Source organism: Anser anser (genome assembly GCF_964211835.1).
Source record: "Anser anser genome assembly, chromosome: 3".
Taxonomy (NCBI): Eukaryota; Metazoa; Chordata; class Aves; order Anseriformes; family Anatidae; genus Anser; species Anser anser.
In genome coordinates, this window is record NC_139722.1 from 51,348,190 (window position 1) to 51,368,357 (window position 20,168).

General features: G+C 38.7%; 1 long non-coding RNA gene across 1 annotated transcript in view; it reads left to right on the plus strand.

Annotated features, from left to right (window-relative positions):
• LOC310896802 overlaps window positions 1–15,091 on the plus strand; it is a 76,223-nt gene extending 61,132 nt beyond the window's left edge. The window contains exons 4-6 of the long non-coding RNA XR_014581847.1: window positions 9,974–10,109; window positions 10,288–11,682; window positions 12,183–15,091. This is a non-coding gene — a long non-coding RNA (uncharacterized lncRNA). The remainder of the gene's footprint in view (window positions 1–9,973; window positions 10,110–10,287; window positions 11,683–12,182) is intronic.
• The last annotated feature ends 5,077 nt before the right edge of the window (window positions 15,092–20,168 follow it).

Below are 20,168 nucleotides of genomic sequence, written 5' to 3' on the forward strand. Positions count from 1 at the left end.
ACCCTGTCTCTCCTCGCCCCTCCCCACTCCCTGCACTTAACAAGTTTGTTCCCCGGCAGATGCCAGAAGGGCCAGGTGTCCTCGCTTTCTCCCCTGTCACTACCATGAAGTTTCAGGATGCCTTTCAATGCCCTCCTGGAGCTTTGCAGCTGTGCATTATGGCTTGTGAGGGGAATTGGCTAGATAACAGGCTTTGGCTCCTCAGACAGTAATTATTTCAATGGAATTACCAGCACAAATGTATATTTCTCAGGTGAATGAGGACAGAACAAACATGCAAGTTATTTTCCTGCAAGCTGCAAATGGAACCCAAACATTCTTGCAATGATTTGTTCCAGTGCCAGCTCTCTCCTCCTCTACTTTCTGTAGAGAACTGACAGGAAGGGGGAATAATTTGTGCTCATAAACAAGTTTGCATAGAAGAATTAATGAGCTGTGGAAACTGTTACAGAGCTAGTCAAAGACAGATATTTCAGAGGAGGGGTCACCTAAGCAAGGCTTTTCCCTTGATAAATGAAGCCAAGAAAAAATAAAGTGGAAAGATACATATAAATTCAACAGAACAAAACAAAACACCCAAAATAAAAACAAAAACAGCAGAAAATGATCTTTCTTTTTTATTGTTAAGATATGATAAGAATGTCTTGGGGTTGATTCACAAAGCTTTTGGACGAAGGCATGTAGCCTCCTCCACACTTCTTGGAAATCTCAGTCACGATGAGAGAGATCTGGGTCCCAATCACATCCTTTAGTCCTTTACCTGAGGCTGTGGTTTGACATGACAGTGTGTATGGTGACAATACCACACATGCTACCACCCTTTCAATTGCTCCAGCAGTTGATCCACGTCAGTTTGTGCAGTCACACTGTGATGTGAATCAAGGATGGATCTTGCAGAAAAGTGAGTGGTTGTTTTTTTCCCCTCATACATATTGGTTTATCTCACTGGTTCACAGCACATGTAGGTGAAGAGAGGGCAAGAGTAAATGAGTGACAGATTTTATCGGTATTTAACAATTTACAGCTTAAATCTCAACCAAAAGTTCCTGTAGTGATAACTCTGAAAGATGTGACATGATCATTGGGCTTTAAGATTTTATTTAAAACCCCAAATGGGAGGCACCTGCTGGATACTGGTGACTTTGCATGAAACAACTATTTGTTTAGAAGGGACTGATTCAAATATAAGTGCACCCAGAAACTACTTAACACATCTATCAGACTGGAGAAATATTTCAAGCTGTAGCTCTCCAGTTGTTAACAGCAGATCCCTGCAAGAGCAGGCTGCTGACCCATATCCTGGGCAGATCACAGTGTCACAACTTCACTTAACTGTTTTTCTGAGTGGTTAGTGTTCTGTTTGCCACTTGTTAGGACAATAAACTATTTAATCCATCAGTGGAGGAGATCCTGCCTGGTCCTGAAGTGACCCAGGTCATGGGAGAAGATTTTTGCTCTTTATTTAGCTTAAATGAGGAGAGAACAGAATCAGCCCAGATGTGAATGGAATATGGTCATGATCCAGTACATAGACGACATGCATGTGATCCCACCTTTGCTGACTGCAAGGAAGGGAAGGGGACTGAAATTGCCTTCTGTCATTGCAGCTGGATGTTTTATAAACTGAGCTTCCTCACCTCAGCTTTAACAGAGCAGACAGTGCTTGGCCAGAGCACAAGGCAAGATACTGCCTTTCTAAATGTTCATTCTGTTTCTTTAGGGAAGTGAGACATATGTGCCTATGTTATCTGATTATTCTGTCCTTCTCATCAGCCTATGTAACTGCCGGTCCAGCAAGTGGAAGAGGACTGAGAAGTACTGTGGAGTCAGAAAGAAAGGGTCTGTCCTGAACGCTGTTGTATGTGGCTTCATTTATTCCAGTGACTTAAATGCTCTGTACAGACAAGAGTGGGAAAGAAAAAGAAAAAGAAAAAAAAAAAGATTATTTTCCACTCCAAGAGGAGCTTATGTAAATGAAAATCATGCACTATTTGTAAGACAGAGAGAGCCCTACATTCACGGCAGGAGTAGTAATTGAAATAATGATTTCCTACTATCTTCATGCTTACTTACATTTACAGACAAAATCAGCAGAAACATGGTAGGCCATTATTGCAGAAAAGCTGTTGCCTGAATCAGAAGCTTCCTTTCTTTAAAGGAAAACAAATACCTGGTCTTTGTAAGGAAATCCCACAGGCTTCAAGCTGCTGTTGCAATGGTTCATCTCAACAGGAAAGTGACTTGCTTTCTAAGGACTCCTAAGCAGAAACCTTCTTGCTGTACCAAAACCCATGCTGAGCAACACCGTCCTGTTCTGTATCCCAGAGGGACTCCTATCTTAAATGAAAGATGTCAAGTCTGAAACTTAAGCTAGCAGCTATTAATGTATTTATAACAGCACAAGGGGGCCAAAGTTTTTGAGAGATTTCTGTTAGAGGAGTAAGAAAGGATAAGAGCTGTAGCTACAAGATTTAACACATCTTCAATTCTACAGATGCCCAAAATGGAACTGCAGTGCTTTTGAAATTTGTATTTGTCTTTCCTCTCTTCTTTTCTGAATGGCAACAAATCAACAAAAATCTCAGGACTCCCAATAACGGTGTGATCTTAAGAATTTCGTTGGTTGTTTTGATATGAATTGATAACCACTCTCAAATTCAGCTGATGACCAGCACCATCATGATGGAAATAGTATTTATTTTCTTTCAGATAGGCTACGATGGGCTTATCTTCCGGAATTTGTGGAAAAAGTAATGAACATCTTTGTATGGTTTTGATAACATGGTTTTGATATTAGGTGTTTTATTTAAAAGATTTTTATTTTTATTCAGAGAAGGTTACAAATGAAAATCCAGGGAAATTTATGCTTGCCCATGGCCATGCTTTTACTCTAGAAAAAAAAGAGGATTTGAACAGGAATTAGTCACAATCAGCAAATTATATGAACTTTGAAATGTTTTAACTCCTGAACTGTTATTTCATGTTTAGTTAGTATTCAGTTTCATTGCTGGTAGGCAAAGAGCATATACAGAAATAACAGATCTTCCATATGCACCCTCTGAAGTAACAGGGTCAGAGTGCATTCCTGTGTCTTATTCAGAAGACATCCATATGAGAAATGCATATATATATATTTAATACCTTCTTTTATTTTTTTTCCACTGCATTTTATATTTTCTGCTCACAGTGATTTTACAGTGCTTCATCTTCACTGACTTTGGAAGAATTATATCTGAGCTACATGGGTGTGATTTACTGGGAACGAAGCCCATTATACATAATTAACTGTAGTGTATTGTTATAATTCTTCTTTTTATTTAAGAGAATTTTTTCCTACCTTTCCCCAGAGTGTTTTCCATCTGCTCCATGAACAGAGGTAGAAAGGAAAGCTATTTATTTTTTCATTTTTTAATGGCATATAGAGCATGAAGAATGCTAGCTGGGTTCCACTGTTGCAAGCCTTTTTTTTTTTTTTCCTGTACATTTCTCACTGACACTGTCTGTATTGCTGGGTCATAATTATTGTGGCCAAAGACAAAGTTATTCTGGACATCAAGAAGATGTTTGAAAGAGACTAAGAGGCATGAGAACTGACTAGAGATTTAATTGAGGCATGGGCATTGTTTCTCCAAATCCTTATCGAGACTACTGACTGGCTGTTTGCAGGCACTGATCAAGGAACACCAGCTCAGCATCTGAACTCCATCTCCCCTTTCCTTTTAACAGGCATGTTGAAAAGCCATCATGCTTGTTCCTGTTGCTGAGCTGGGTATATCAGATATTTTCGTGTCCACTCCCTTTGAAAGCCTGCATCATGCATTTATGTAAGAAAACCAAGTTTCTCAAAAAACGACTTGGACAACTGGATGCACATAACTCATTGCTGACCTTTGAAACTTTGGCGCTTTGCGAAAAGTCAGAGTGAGAGAGCAGTGTTCTTGGAGGAGGGCAATGCCTCCTGGCTTCAGAGGGCTGCTGAGAAAACTGCAAGGCTTTTTCCTTTGTCTCGGTATCAAACATCAGCTTCACCGAGTACGTTTTAAGTGCACTGGTCTGAACAGAAAGAAAGGGAAGGCCCTGGAAGACAAAACCCTGAGAAATAATTTTGATACACTTTTCATACATCAGAAGCAGATATAAAGCATTCCAAAATATCTCCACCATGTTAGTTTCCTGCAGTTGATTTACAGGCTGTGACAGAAAATCCATTTCTGTTCCTGTAGATGCTAAATTCATTACCTTGCCACAGAATTCAGATTCTCCACTTCTCCTTGAACTTCAGCTTGCTGCTATGACAACCAGTGCCAGACAATATATTTTTTCCTTCCCACTATTTTCCATTGGCACAGATGCATATTGCAGTAAAAATAGTATCCTTTTGAAATATTAAAAAAAATAATCATTGTGTTTTATTACAAGGGTTCCCCCTATACTGTGAATTAAGGTCATATATTATATATGCAGCATAAATCTGATTAATCACAGTAAAATCAAAAGCTTCATAACTATCAGGGCACTTTTTCCTTATAGCTGTACTCAAAAAGAATTTTATTTTCTTCTTTCAAACCTCTCCACAGCTGGATATTTTAGGTTACAGTAAAATGTTTTTGAAGTGGCCATGAAGATTGCATTTTTTGTCAATAAATAACTGGTCATTCTTCTTTGTTTCAGATGTTGCTTCCACTTACAGTTGTCAGATATACTCAGGGAGTAGCTTGCCGATGAAAGTCCATGTTGTTTTAAGCTAGTTTCTCTCTGAAGTCTTGTTAAAATTCCAAATTGGTTTCTGAGGGGGTGTCTGATCTCTGCTGCAAGAAATCCAAGGAATGTCAGGAGGATGGAAATGAAATCAGTCAATCAATAGGTTGCCCTTGCTCTCCTGAATGAAACAGAAGACTGACAAAGCAAGTCTTGGTCCCTCCTGGATACAAGTTCTGTGAGGCTGGCAGTGAACACTGCTGGTGTGGCACAACGTGGAAGGTTGGTCAGTAAATGAATGAGAAGAAGATGAGAATTTTCTGGTTAGACTGGTTAGACAAGACTGGTGCCTTGTCCGGAAACATTAGAGTTTTTAAAAATCATCAGTAGGTATTCAAGAATAATGAAGTTGGGAGTAATTTCTTTGTAGCAGTGGTTAACATACATTAACTGAAAGGATGCTTTTCCATACATATAGTGCTTTGTTCAGCCATCCCTATACATATTGTTTATTTAGATTGAAAGATTTTTGACACCAAAGAGTGCTTTGCATGACCCTGGATATTGTACAGATGCTTACACTGTAAAAAGTGTATGTAAGAGATGTGTTAAAGTTGCAAAAACTCTCGGTAAACAGGAGCCGTAATTATTTTTGCTCTTGTCACAGAGAATGGGAATATATTACTCTGCATCTCTCTAACCACATGCCTTCCATGTGTGTTTAATCTTTCAGTTGGTTTTACTTCACCATTCTTACTACAGTGCATAAGGGAGATACAGCCACTAATAAATTGATTTTCATGACAGCTCTCTGAGATGAAAGCATACCGGTATCCAGGTTTGTGAGAAGACATCCAAGTGACATAACAGTTAAAGCCCAAAATGTGTAAGACTAGTTATCCAACCGAAGAAGCCCACAGACTAATTTACAGTCTTTAGCTTTCATGATGCACATCCGGGACGCAGACAATCCTGGACTGCAGTTAAAGCTGTGAGTGCTCAGTAATGTTACAGACCTAGCCCTTCCACAAAGCCTCGCTACCAGGATAGCACTGAGCATAGCCTCCACTAAGGTATTAACCAAGGTATTAACCAAGGTAGGAATCCTGTATGAGATTATAAAGGTGAACATGCAATCAAAGTTCATACTAAAATACATTTATACAAGGATCAAATCAAGGCATGTGCTGTCTAGTTTTGGGATTTCCTAGTTTTTGCATACTTAAACATGGAGCTAATATTAATTTACATTAATTTATAGTAATATTTATAGAGTAATATTAATTTAAGGCTTTTAAAATTATTGTCTCCAGTAGTCTTTTTTTTTTTTTTAAGAATTGTATTTAATTTGTCTTACCCAGCATTGCTGACCATTCCCATGTAAATAGGTACACTAGTTTTGTATTTGTGGTTTTTGAAGAGATCTGTAGCCTATGTTTTAGTATTCTCCTTCCAAGGAAGAACTAGGGAAGTCTTCTGTCACCCCACAGTCCTATACCCTCTTACACACCCACTGGTCTTGTTCCCTGCATATTTCCTCCACTCAGTGCTTTCTAATACAGTCAAGGAGCTTATTCCTCAGGGTGAGATCAGGATGAGCAGTGAGAGCATAGAAAAGACACGATAGGATTTTTCTCACCTAGTGCTTGCTGTCTAAAATTTAGATCTCTAAAACTGAATCATGAACTGAAGCATCATTTGGCAGTAGATAGGGAGAAATGTTGTCCTTCAGGGTGGATGTGTCTGAGTTTTGAGATAAAATAAAAGGAGGGTGAGGCCTGTGATTCACTCCTGCTGCTTTCAGTTTATCAAATACATCACTTTTTTACCCATGAGGCACAAGACACTGCCTGCTTCAGGGTGGGTTTACTGCCTAACACATTTAGGCCCAGATTCTTTCATCTTGGCCCACTATTACTTTCCGTTACTCTATATTGATGAGATTATGTGATTTTGTCATTTTTGCTCATACTTATTGCTGTGACTGTGTGCATATGAAATGAAAACTACAAACATTCCTGAAAAGAGTCACCATTTAAGCCTTTCCAGCACTGACATTTCACTATCAGTTCTATTGCTCATTTTTATTCAATAACTACACTGAAATTGAATGTGCTAGAGTTTGACACTATACAAATAAATGCCACAGAGAGATGTACATCTGGTTTCAATAACAACAGCAATAATTTCCAATATTTGTTTTCATACCGAAGGACCAGAGTCCAACAGCATTACTAGTGAGAAGAGCACTGAAAGTGAGAAGGGCATATAATTTATTACACATACAAAAACTATGTTAAAAGAACATTATTAAGGTTGTAAAGTCAAACACTTGAGACTTAGGAAATGCCAGAATTAAGGTGGTCTGTGCAACTTTAATTTGACCTCGTGAATGTACGCCTCAAGACAGTCTTTAGTTACATGAACGTATGTGATTTCTCACTAAGACACCCACCTCAGTCAGTGCACACTAAGTGTAAGTGGCCCATTTGAGCACTGCTATGCAATACTTATTTTTCTTCCCATGTCTGGCATGTGATGCTTTTACTCTGCACTTTACAGTCCTTGCTCTGAAGAAATGACTATTAGCTTCCTCCCCAGTGGTTCCTCTTGCTCATCACTGCTGCAGCCAAGCACTTTGTAGCATCATTTTTACAGAAATCAGTGCTTGTGTTAGTGAGTGTGAAGTCCCACATGAAAGAGCGGATGCTGAGGGCCTAAGGCTCACATTGCAGTGGTTTGCTGCATCCCAACAGCATATTTTGAACACCCATGAGCGGTTGGAGGGCATCAGGTGGGGGTGCCAGCAGAACAACTCCCAACTATTTTGCAACTATTGCACCCAAAGAAATCCTATCTGTGCCCCAGCAGGGCTCAGAAATGCAAACTGGAGTATGGTGAGTGGGGGCAACAGGAAGGTTAGCTTCAAAAACGCACCACACATTGGACTTACAAGGTTATGGTAGGCATATCCTGCAACAAGACCATCTGTTTTACAGATGGAGAAACCACACACATGGAGGTTAAAGCAAAAACCATCCACTAATTTTGGGTGCTGAATGTGAGATACCATGGGTGTAGAATCTTCTGACTTCCCACTTCCAGCAGTCCCTGCTCAAATCCCCTTTCTGACAACTCCTTGTTACACTCACAGACACTGATATTCTCCTTTTTGAGCATTTCTTCCCCGTTGTAATTCAAGTTGACCCCTCAATGCACACTGGAATCAGTAAGTCAGATAATCTGCTTCTATATTAGAAAACTACACAGAGCCAGGGCAAGGGTCACAGCACAGCTTGCTTCCACATGGCTTAATTTTCTCCCTCCCTCCTACCATCCCCAGAAAGCCTCACCCATTCTGCTTACTGGGTACATACCTGCGCCCATGCTGTCCTCCAGGCTCTAACTGGGCAGGTACTCTTGATGGGACTATTTTCTCATCTTTGGCCTGGTTAATCGTGCAATTTCCATAGAACAGGGACTATAACTCTGTTTTCCTCCCTTACCAACATCACATTTCCCATATGGGGAGTATGAGCTCATGTTTTTTTCCATGTCCACAGAGCCTGAAATAAATCCAGCTGTATATAGCCAGGAAATTCCAGCACTTGGTATTTCCATTTCCTTAAAACATTCTATTTATTTTATCTGCGTTTAATTTCAGCTGGAGGATAGGGCTGACAAGTTGCTGATCTGTAAACTTTGCTTGGTTTCATCCCCAGAGCACCATGAACTTTCTGTATGGAGGACTGGTGCACACTCATAAATACCCATGCTGCAGGCACCTTCCTCATGACACGATGTGGGAATGTGGATTTTCTTGTCCAACCATCTGATGCAGATCCATCTGGCACCCATGAAAGTAGAAAATTACTTTTTTTTTTTTTTTTCAGTCTTAATCAGCATATTTGCTCCCACATTGTCCCAGAACAGTAGCACATCTGATATTGCTTTGAGTTTGGACTTGATATCAACCAATCAGTCAAATTTTCCAAATGTCCAATATGAGGTATGTTGATGTTTAACAGGCGGTCACAACCACCTATCCCAAACCAAAAAACAAGTAGCTCATCTTATTAAATTACATTGCTTGAGCTGTATTGAACTGCTTTTTTAATCATAAAGCCAAAATAATTGCTAATAGGAGACTGTTAGAAACACGTTCTTGTCCTGAACATGATGGAAGATGTTCAAGTAAATGAAAATCTTGTTAGTGTACGAACCACAGCCATAAACCACTAGTATACACATTTTTCATAGTGGATCATCATGCCATATGGGTTTTTAATAAAATATATGACCCAGTTCAAACCTTGGCTATTGCTGTTATCTGTCATTTGTTATAAAGACACCAGACATGTTTGATTTCCCTAGTTAGATTAAATCTGTTTGTCTTTAGGTTATTGCTTCTTGAGAATGACATCTACCATACTCCTGATTAGTTTTAATTATCTTTCTTGCTTTCTCTATCTCAATAAGCATTTTTTTCCAGGTGTTTTGATATTATTATTTTTTGATGGCAAAGTATCTTGCTTAGAGCATGTTTATTGAAAGTTGCCATTTAAGAGCTAATTATAGTGCAGATAGTATTTTTCTTCAAGGCAAATGGACTTAACAAATTTCATTTTTTTAAAAATTTTTTAATTTTTTTTTTGGCAAAAATAAATAATTAACAGCTATTTTGAGTACCATACTCTGTATATGTGTGAGAGCTTGGTGAATGAATGTTAAGGTTCATGACCCTATTTTGGTATCCCTTACATAAGAAAAGACCCTTAGCTACTTTAGAAGGAAAGATTGCATATAGGGTGACAGTAACAAGGAAGTAACAGATTATTCTGAACTATTTTGTGAGATCCATATATATGGAAGAGCCTGAATAAAAGTTTAAAAAATTGGGCTAGTTCCCAGTCTGAAGAGAATCTGTGTGGTGCAATTGACTTAGTCAGAATTTATTAAGGTTTTCTTCAGGAAATATGCCCCAGATGGTATTGTTTCCTCATGTTGTTCTCTCTTATTTGTTTGCTCATTTTCCAGCTGATTCTACTGATTGGCCTTTCCAAGCAGGCAGACCTGGTAGAAACCAGACAGGAGAAAAAGCATTACGTTAACACCCCAGCTGACAGCACCTGACATTATTCCATAGGTTAAGATGAAGGCATATGGCAAATGTAGACCACTAACACGGCGATTAGAGAATTGTTAACATCTTGTTTTCTGGTGGTTTTCTCTAAGCTTTAGTTCTTTTTTTTTTTTTTTTTTTTTTTCATTATAGGAAAATAATCCTTCTTTTGCTGCCCAGACCACTTCATAAAGAAGATACAGATCTTCCCCTTGTCTGCTATTCAGCACATCTTCAGCAGCTGAAGGAGGTCTTGGTGCCACGTAAGCAAAGAGCAGGAAGGCTCATGGTGAGAGCCTTCTGGAGTTTTAAATGCCAAAGTATTTTTATGCAAAACAAAATTGTTACCTCATACTATGGGTTTAATGTCTGCTATTTTCAACTTTCTCTATTTCATTAAAATAAAATAAATGTCCCTGTTTATTGTTATTATTTTTTTGGCCTGTCTGTTTTTAATTTTCTCATAGATAACTGGAATGAGGAGGAACTGTTTCAGAAGACTTGAAGAAAATATAGAAGCAAGAAAGAAACAATTTTTTATTTTTTTTTCATCACAGTTTTAGCATTTTAGTATTACGTTCAGGCAGCTTATTTGAGGTGCTCAGTTCTGATGTCATAACACCTTAAAAAGGAGGCATGCAGCCTTGACCAATGGTTCAGGATACTCCAGATTGATGTGTGAGCTCACTAGAGGGATAGACAGAGTGGGTTCAGAAGTGTAGCCCCAAAATATCTGTTAGAGTGCAGCCCATGGGGGTACCCTTGGCAGGTCACCAGTATCTCTCTGGATGGAGCTCATGACGTTGAACCAGTGCTGTGCATTGCATGATTCCCGTAAAGTGGGATGGTGAATTCTGGGGAAGCACAGGCATTTGCCTGTTGAACTTACATTTTTTTGTATTTCTTTTTCTTTTCCTATGGAAAAAGCACAAGGTCCCTCCATGCCACATCACTGTGTCATGAGAGAGCCTTGGCAGGAGCAAGGCACTAAATGACTTGGACAAGGCTGCCTTTATGCATTCGCAGGTGTCTAAGTTGAGGTATGCAGGGAATTTCATAGACCAGCAGCCTGGATCTTGTTTTCAGTCACATATCAAAATGTTTGCCATGCCTACTTAGCACATATCACACGAAAAACATGCCAAACATGGAAGCAGTGAAAGTATGAATAGGAGAATATCACCTTTTAAAACCCATTAATAAAGTTTTCAAAAATAAAAATAAGTGGAATTCATTACCCTAAAACGTAGCCTTTAATCTTTTCAAGGCTGGCATGAGCCCTAACCATAGCTTTTGGAGTAATTAAATGATCATATAATACTAAAATGTTTATGTGGGCTTTCACAACTAAATTTTAGACCTGTTGGGCTTTTCAGTATGATCTAATGGCTGGTGCACAGAAGCTGTTGTTAGGACTCCCAGGCTCTGTTTCTCCTTTCTGCCAAGATTTACAGCTAATGAGATGCTATTTTCTGCGCTGCCTGGCTAGTGCAAAACTGTATTTGTTAGGGGTTGTTTTTATGAGCTAAGATTTACAGTTTCTAACGATCACATGCAAAGTAAACCTTTTATTTACTTAACCGCCATGGAAAACTGTATGTAACAAAATCATCATATAATTCTTGCTGCAGAAACACAGCTGTTTTACAGCCACTGTGATTTTTTTTAGACTTATACAAAGAACCAAATCTTGTCACCTTTGCTTTGTGGAGTGGAATCTTTGCAAGTAGTCCTGTAGAGATGAGTTTTCAGTTTCATGAATAATTTCCTGAGACTTTGGTGGAACAGAAGTCTGAAAACTGAAAAAAGTGGAATGAACAACATTTTCAATGCCAAGGAGAAAAGTGGTCTATTCTGTTCAGGTATGTGGAACTCATTCTGGCTACTCAAGGAGAGAATTACTATTCAAACTTTGGTTATCAGAATCTGGCCCACAGTAAACAAACTTTTTCATGGCAAAGCCATAAAATCTCCATAATATTCCCAAATTTGAACAATTTACAGTAACTCTGAAGTCATTGATTGTTCAGAGAAGGACTTAGTGTTGTTTATGAAGTTCAATGATAATTCTGGGAATTAACTTCCTTTTACTTTACACTTGTATGTGTCAGTATGTCCATGGCTTGCTGTTCAGAATGTTATGCAATGATTTCAGGTCACATATATTTGAGATGCGATGCTTGTTATATTATTATTTTAACAAGGTTTAGCATGAGTGAATGTATAATATTTCAGTAAACTTCTTAACCTGCTTAAGCTGAAATGAAACTTTTTTTTTTTTTTAATTAATAGATTAAATTTTTGATTTCTGCAGTCAGCTGTTTTCTCTTGTGGTCTCAGCTCTAAGATAATGCATGCTTAGATGTTTTGCAGGTCTCTTCAAGCTGACCAAACAGTAAGAAAGGGACAGAAAGCCTCTCTCAGACACAGTTCTTCTGACACCAGATTGATACAGCCATAATATATTAATATCCAGGATAACAACACTGTATCATCAGTGCCATCAGTGCAATAACCGACGATTGTGCTACACCAATAGAGACATGAGTATTTTTATTCCAAGGTTCAATCCTCATAGTCTTTTGTTTCTTTAGATTGACTTAAGCATATCTACAGTACTTGTGGTTTTCCATTCTTGTGGATTGTGTGTAGGAAGCAAGTAATTTTCTGGACCTGTATCTTCTGCCACTACTGCATTTTGACTTACAATGCTATCACACTATTCTTAATGTAAATACCTATAGTAAGGATTAAGAAGAGCCCTTTGTTTATCTATCTATTTATTTATTTATTTATTTATTTATTATATGGGTTTGAAAGACCATTGTTTGGATTTGGGCATATCCCACACAGCTGCAGCCACTCTAACCAAGGGAGGAGGACGTCCACCAGGTACAGTGTATAGGTGGCCAGCTTTTCTTGATGTGCAAAGAACAGTCAGGTGGACATGTATAAGGACATCACAGTTGTGTGTTGCATTTTATGAATGGCTGGGCTGGTTATTTAAGACCCTAAAAGGACAGTGACAGAATTTTCTGAACTTCTACGAGGGAGAATAAGACAAAAGTGTATGTCCAGCAAATTGGAGCCATAGAAGAAGCACAAAGGACCAGAGTGATGCAAATATTGGAACTACTAGATATTCTGCTGGTCATTCTTTAGAGAAATAAACAAACAACAACAAATGTAAGCTCATCAAAATGTATAAAAATAGGACATACTTTGTGCTATATCTGGATTTGTGTGTTTATGTCTTTCTACAATCTAATTCAACAACTCCTTCTAACAAAGACAAATGTTTGCTCATTGATGTTGAGAAGACAGCTTGTTTGAAGAAGGTTTATACAATAAGTGAAATTTAGAGTAGTAGTTCATGAGGCTAATAACAAATAAGCAAACAAACTAATAAAACTACTTTAGGCAGCTGTTATCCAATTGTAATTTATACAAATGTTGAAAAATTCCCTCTATCCAAAACCTTTACTCAGGACTGATTTGAGGTGTATTTGATTTACAGTCACAGAATTCACTGCAGTGTAGTGCAGTGATTTCTGAACTGGCTTTAAGCTAGGTAGTCTAGGCATACAATCAGTCAACCCCCATATCATGGAGCTGAGACAAGAAGTTGATTCAAGAGTATGTTGTGTATCTGGACTTAATACAGAAGTCATGTCTTTGATTGCTCTGTAGTCACTGCCTTAACAGGTTGGCCATCATTTATACTAAAATCATCCATATTTGTCCATTAGTAGAACAGGGCATTAGTATAGCCTCCATGTTAAGGAGACCTGGACTCTAAGAGAGGAAGCCGGGAATTCCTGCTAAGATTATCATGGATAGGTTCAAAATTCCAACAAATGTTGCTCTTGAGAGGGCACTCTATGAATAAAATAAACTACCATAATTATACTGTTAAATGCTCATAGGCATTTGGGCTGATGGGACATTTTCTCCCTAACACAGCTTGCTGAATAGGAAAACAGAGTTGTTACATAGGAAATTCAAGCAAGAGGGAAAGCTAACATGCAGAATGAGGACAGGAGTTTTGATATAAAATTCATGGACTGCAAATGAAAGCACTCAAATAACAATAAAAAAGAGCAGGTTTGCTGGACAGTGAAGAAGGGGCAGAATATGCACTCATGAATGTGGATTACGATTCAGCATCTGGGTCTAAGTCTTTGCAGACATGGAAAAAATGTTGGATCAGTGACCATCCATTTCCAGATGGCAAGTGAAATGTATATTTAGATAGCATGACACCCCAGTCCTGGAGCATATATCACATGGAGTCAGGCCCACCGGGGCTTTTGGAAAGAAATGGAGATCATATGAAAAAGTCAGAGTCATCATTAAAACTCAGGGCATGTTACAACCCTGCCAGTTCTCAAGACACTACCACCTGAGAGGAGGAGGAAAATAAGTGCATGGGGAATCTGGAGTTCAACTACTTTGTGCTGCTGACTTGGTGATATTTCTGGATTATTTGTAGAATTACAACAGATTAATATTTATAGAGCTTAGAGCAAAGATGCTGGAGAACCCAGCAGCAAAGTCCTCACTAATGACACTGGCAAGCTCTGTCTGTTTAGGCTAGATCATAGTTTGATTTCCATTTTTTTGTTTGCTTGTTTGTTTTTGTTTTTCTTTTTCCTTTCTCTAACAATTATAGGAGTACCTTCTAATTAGAAGATAGCTAGTTGTGACCTAAGTGAGTTTCCAAAGACACACAGGAATAGTAGATTTGAGAAGTGCAGAGAGCCATTGTTCATTTCAGGAAAATGTTAACCTGAGGTCTGATTAAGGAAAATTAATGACTAACAGTGGTGCTTTGGTCTTGCAGGAGAAGTTTACAAAACTGGGTGAAGTATGATCAATGTATGATTAATTTTCCCCTTCTCTCTAATGTGAACAGAGCAACCCTCATACAGGGGAAGTTAGAAACGCCTTCCTTAAAACACACTTTCGCACTGAAACCGATGGTGGTGGTGCATTTTCAAAAAGGCTGGTGTGGTCAGTGGCGTGATTTTCTGAATGAGCTATGAAGCTAGGTGCCTTACAGTCAAGTGCATCCTTTGTGTATCTCGCTTCCATGTTCCCCAGGGAGGTGCCTGATGCAAGGTCCTTGCTGGCTGTGTGCCCACGCCAAACCCTACACGCTGCAAGTAAATAATAGTGTTTTTTCTGCACGTAGGGAGCGAGGAAGGACGGTTGTGTGGCTGGCCCAAAAGGGAGCCTCATTCTGTTCCTGGGGCCGCATTTGGTGGCTGAATAGCGGGAGGTGGGGGGAGGAGGGGGGGGGGAGGGGAAGGGAAAGAGGGAGGGAAGGGGGGTGAGAGGGGCAAAGAAGACTTCTGTGCCACTTTTGTCTCTGCAAGTGTCGGTCCCAGATAATGTGCCGCTTCTTTTGAATTGTAAAGATACAGCAGTGGCTATAGATCCTCCTTGCTTTCCATAGCCACCTCTTCTGGATGAAAATCCTCTCTCACCGTACCTCAGAAGGTAATCTAGCAAGCTTTTGAAATTATAGTGCATTGTGCCACTTTGGAAATCTATGACAACGATGCACGTTTTCCAAACCCGCTCTGCACACCAAGCACAGTCAAAAATATTTTTGCCTTCCTGCTTGCACGAATTGAGCTTTTGAGTGTACCCAGGAATTCTGCCCCTCCCCCTGGCTTTATGGATGTGGGATTTCACTTGCAGCAACGGCTCATCCTCTGCATGGGATCCTCTGTCACGTTTCCTCTCTGTGCCAATCCATCCCCCATGGAGAGAGTTTATAGCAACCAACAATGAACAGAGAGGATTGAAGCAGATGCAAATAAAGGGCTAGTGAACATTTTTAGCTCAAAAGAATGAACCATGTTCGCTTGGTTTCTAAGCAGGCTGAATTGCAGAGTCTAGTTGGTATATACATCTTGCTCATTGTGCAACAGATTCTGACTAATTCCCGTCTTCTTGACCATCACTAATAACATTAAAATTAATTAACATGATTTAATTGCCAAAACTAATAACTTCATCTACAAATAATGCTAGGTGCTTCTTGCTGCTCCTTTTGAGTTATTCCGATGTTCTTAATGATAGTGTGTGTCAGATATTTCAGACATGTTATATTTTGTAGTTCATAGATGTACAGATGATTTTAATATATCCGATATAGTGACACTGTCCATACACTATATACGATAATATGTATATTAAGGGGTTTGTTATAGTCTCACATTATACTTTCATTCTGTATGAAGATGTGTAATTTATTCACACAATATCTAAACACGTGTGCAGAAGCGAATGTGCATATATCATTTATGTCTCACATAGAAATGAGTATGCACCAATGTGATTTAAGTATGAATGGATACATATGCAAAGATTTTTGAATATTCTATTACAACAATGTTTTGTTATTGATCACATCACACATCTGAAACACTTATTCAGCATAAAATGTCTGCTTTCTGCAGAAGCTGCCATCTTTTTTTTTTCTTTTTTTCTTTTTTTTTCCCCCCCTTCGTTCTTCAAATCCTCTGACCTCCCTTGGGAAGGCTTTTATGCACGTTCAGTATGCTCACACAACTATTTCTACCAGCACTGTTACCATAGAAACCAAGTGATTTTTTTTTCCCCTCCTCCCCTGTCAGGGTTTGGACCTAGTGCCAGACCTCTTTACTGTTAGCAATAATATTTTTTCAATATTTGGACAGATCCTTTAGAAAAAATAAAACTTGTTTACATTTTCAAAATGTGGTATTTTATTTTGGGTTACAAATTTTCAGGTATTAACATCAACCAATTGATTTACATATTTCTAGGATCTAGTCAGCTCTTTCTTTTGCAACATTTAGACCATGACATTTTGTAAGGACGATGCCAGAATTAGTTATTAATTGTAGGCTTCAACTCAGAACATGATGAAGTGATTTATTTAGCAGGTCAGTGGACTGTGGCTCACATTTTAATTTTTTTTTAGTACTCGTTTTCACATGTTTCTTTAGTATACACAGAAATGGCTTGATCATGCCTAATCAACAAAGAGAGATGTGTAATTAATTACTATATAATTTACAAGTTATTGATTGGCATAATGTGTAGTGCTCACATTAACAGCTTCCTCATATAAATTTTTAAGTACTTTGATTCTCTGACTACATATCATATTGATTTTTTAAATGAGTCTACGCTCGGTTAGATACACAACATTATAACTGTTCTATTTGGGCTGAATAAATTATTTCAATTAATATGACAGAAAACACAGCTTTTCATTGAATCATTTGAAATATTTTAAGTGTAATTTAATTTAAACAAAACACACATACACATTATGTCATATCTACGCTACAACTCAAATGTCTGATAGCTTTTAGCCACTGCCTGCCTCAGTTGATGTGCAGTATTATACTGAAATAACATATTTTCCAGAAATTCTGTCTGCTGATAACATACACTGTATATTTTGGGTGAAAATATCATATTGTACCAGCAAAATGTGGCAGGAGAGAGACCTGAGATGATCTGAAATTGCATTTTTTCTTGATGTTAGGCAAGCACTGGCCTTGCAGACTCACATCCAAAACAACTGACTTTCCTGTAACATAATTATTAGCAGTAGGGCCACCAGAGTGAGCTTTGGTCTTCTTCTTTCCCTGCAATATCTGTTCAGTGTGAGAGGTAATTATAATCATGGAGAGATGAAAATGAGTCATAGCATGCTTTAGTGTGTTTCGCGTGCATTTTTTCTTCAGTGACAGAAGAGGGAGCAGTCCTTCCTTCTCACTGTCTGAACGCTATATTTGGCCCCCATCCCCCCTGCCTATGCCCCTCTTGACAAATGCAAACCTGCTCTACCATAATCCGGACGTGGACGGGTTTTACCGTGGGGGCAAGCAGCACCGCAGTTTGGGGCGGCGGGTGGAGGGGGACAGACCACCCACTTTGTCCCCGGAGGAACAAAGGTGAAATTCTTTCTGGGTTGCCACTTTCCCTAAGGATATAAGGATACAGTCAAATATCAGGGTCCTTTGTGCTCTACTGTATATTTTTATTTGTAACAATGCTTTTTTTTTCTTTTTTTCCTTTTTTTTTTTTTTTTTTTTTAACCTGCCTCATCACACTAAAAGAAGCAGCCGTGGTGTGTAGTCAACTGGAGTGAATGTGTACATTCTCCAGGCCTGGTCTTGTGAGACTTTGTCCTACTGTTGTTCCCACTCAGAGCTGAGTAGAAACCATGCACGTCTGAATAACGGGGCCCTTTCTGCCTGTTGTAATCCCGGATTGTTACAGTCTAGGGGCCAGCCATGCTGTCACCGTCACAAATTGATTTAACCATCAATTGCAGTGGTCATTAAAGCTGCTAGAAGTCCCAGCCAAGCTGATGAATTGCAGCTGAATGTGAAATGAGCCTCCAAGCCCGTTTCCCACCATCTCATATCAAAGCCTATTGTGTCCCTCCAAAGTAAAGGGTCGGAGGTTCAGCCTGGAGTTCAACAATGGGCTCAGTCAGAAGATAGAGCCCCCTTTGCCCTGGCATTCCCAATTACAGTTTTCTTTCCATACCTTATTGTGCAGTATTTGCATCCAACTAATATGTTGAATTATTGACATACCCCAGTGTCAATGGAGCTTTTGAAAGATTTATCCCCCAAATATATGGAATCCCAAGCATCTGGTGGCTCCCCACTAGTGACAATGAAACGATTCCCTGGTTTTCCTTCTCCAGCAGCCTTGTCAACTGATCTGATCTGAATGGCTATCTTTACTCAGCAGAGATTAGCTGCTTCCAGGCCTCACGCAAAAGAAAAAAAAAAAAAACAAAAACACCATGAAAAAACAAGTCTGCTTCTGGAAGTCCTTTTCCTTCAGATCTATTGTTCCCTGGAGTTTTCTTGCTACTCATTTTTATATAGCACTTAAATCTGCTAGACTTGCACTTAGTGTCTGTTAGTAATGGGGAAAAGGATATAAAAAGACAAAAAAAAACCAAAACTATCAGCATAGTCTCTTTCTTCTTTTTTTCTTCTTCCTATTTATTTATTTATTTATTTATTGTCCCACTGCATCTGCATGATTGATACAGTCTTCCTGTATTTTCATTTTGTTATTAAGCTGTGCACAGTACAGGCTACCAGATGAAACCGCATCTCTTGTGCTCAGGAGGGAGCATTTGCATGCTGGGCACACACACGCTGTTTTCTCTTTCACGCTCTGTCTTGTCAAAGTGTGCCATCCCTGTTGGCGAGGGACTCTGGGGTGCAGAGTCTGGGGTAAAATGCTGCAGCTGTGATTGTGCATGTGCAAAGTCCAGGAGGGTTCCTGCTGCATGCACAGGCAGGAAAAGGAATTGGGGGTGAGAGTGGAAGATTCGGTAAAGAGGTCACAGGTCTAGACTATCCTAATATATTAATAATGAGGCATCAGACAGTTCTAGGTCTGTATTTGCCTAGACTGTGTTTATTACAGACTGAATGTCTCCACTAAATCTGCTTGGAGATGCTGTTAGCAAAGAGGACGAACTGTTACTGCTGGCCTGAGGTCCTCAGTGGCTCCCGTGGAGGTCATCAGATGCCTGTTCTTGAAAGCTTTGTTGTCCTAAAGACAGAACGAGCAGATGAATAAATAAATGTGTACACTTTTTAGTGAAAAGGTTCTTTAAATCTGATTGTGTCATGGAAGAACAGTGTTTTTGTTGAACTCTTCCATCTTTCTGACCTCTGGACTCTTTCACTGCATGTAGCAGTGAGCTTTCCTTAACGGAAAGTAATATTATTGCTCCTTTAATTCTGTTTTGGCCTTATTTGTTCCAAGAGAAGCATCTGAAAAGTCTATCAGTGCATGCTAGCACCAAATTGTCTCCACAAAAAGCTGGATTGAATGATTAAGAGATTAAAAAATAAAACAGTGCTCTGTTTGTCCTATTAATTGCCCCCGGTAATGATTTCATAGTGATTTAATGTCTCATGAGAATCTGGGATTACAAAAAAAACCTGCACCAAATAAACAAAAAACAAACCCCATTCTCCAGTGAGAGAAATGCTAAAATTTTATTTTATTTTATTATTTTATTTTATTTTATTTTATTTTATTTTATTTTTTATTTTATTTTATTTTATTTTATTTTATTTTATTTTATTTTATTTTATTTTATTTTATTTTATTATTTTATTTTATTTTATTTTATTTATTTTATTTTTTATTATTATTTTTTTTTAATAAACAGAAAGACAGTTCCAAATAGGCAACAATGTGGCAGCAGAAGACTCTCCTGGGTTGGACTCACCCAGGTTCAAATTCCCCCAATTTTTTCCGCAGCACAGACAACTACCCCACCCACCTGATGATGTGA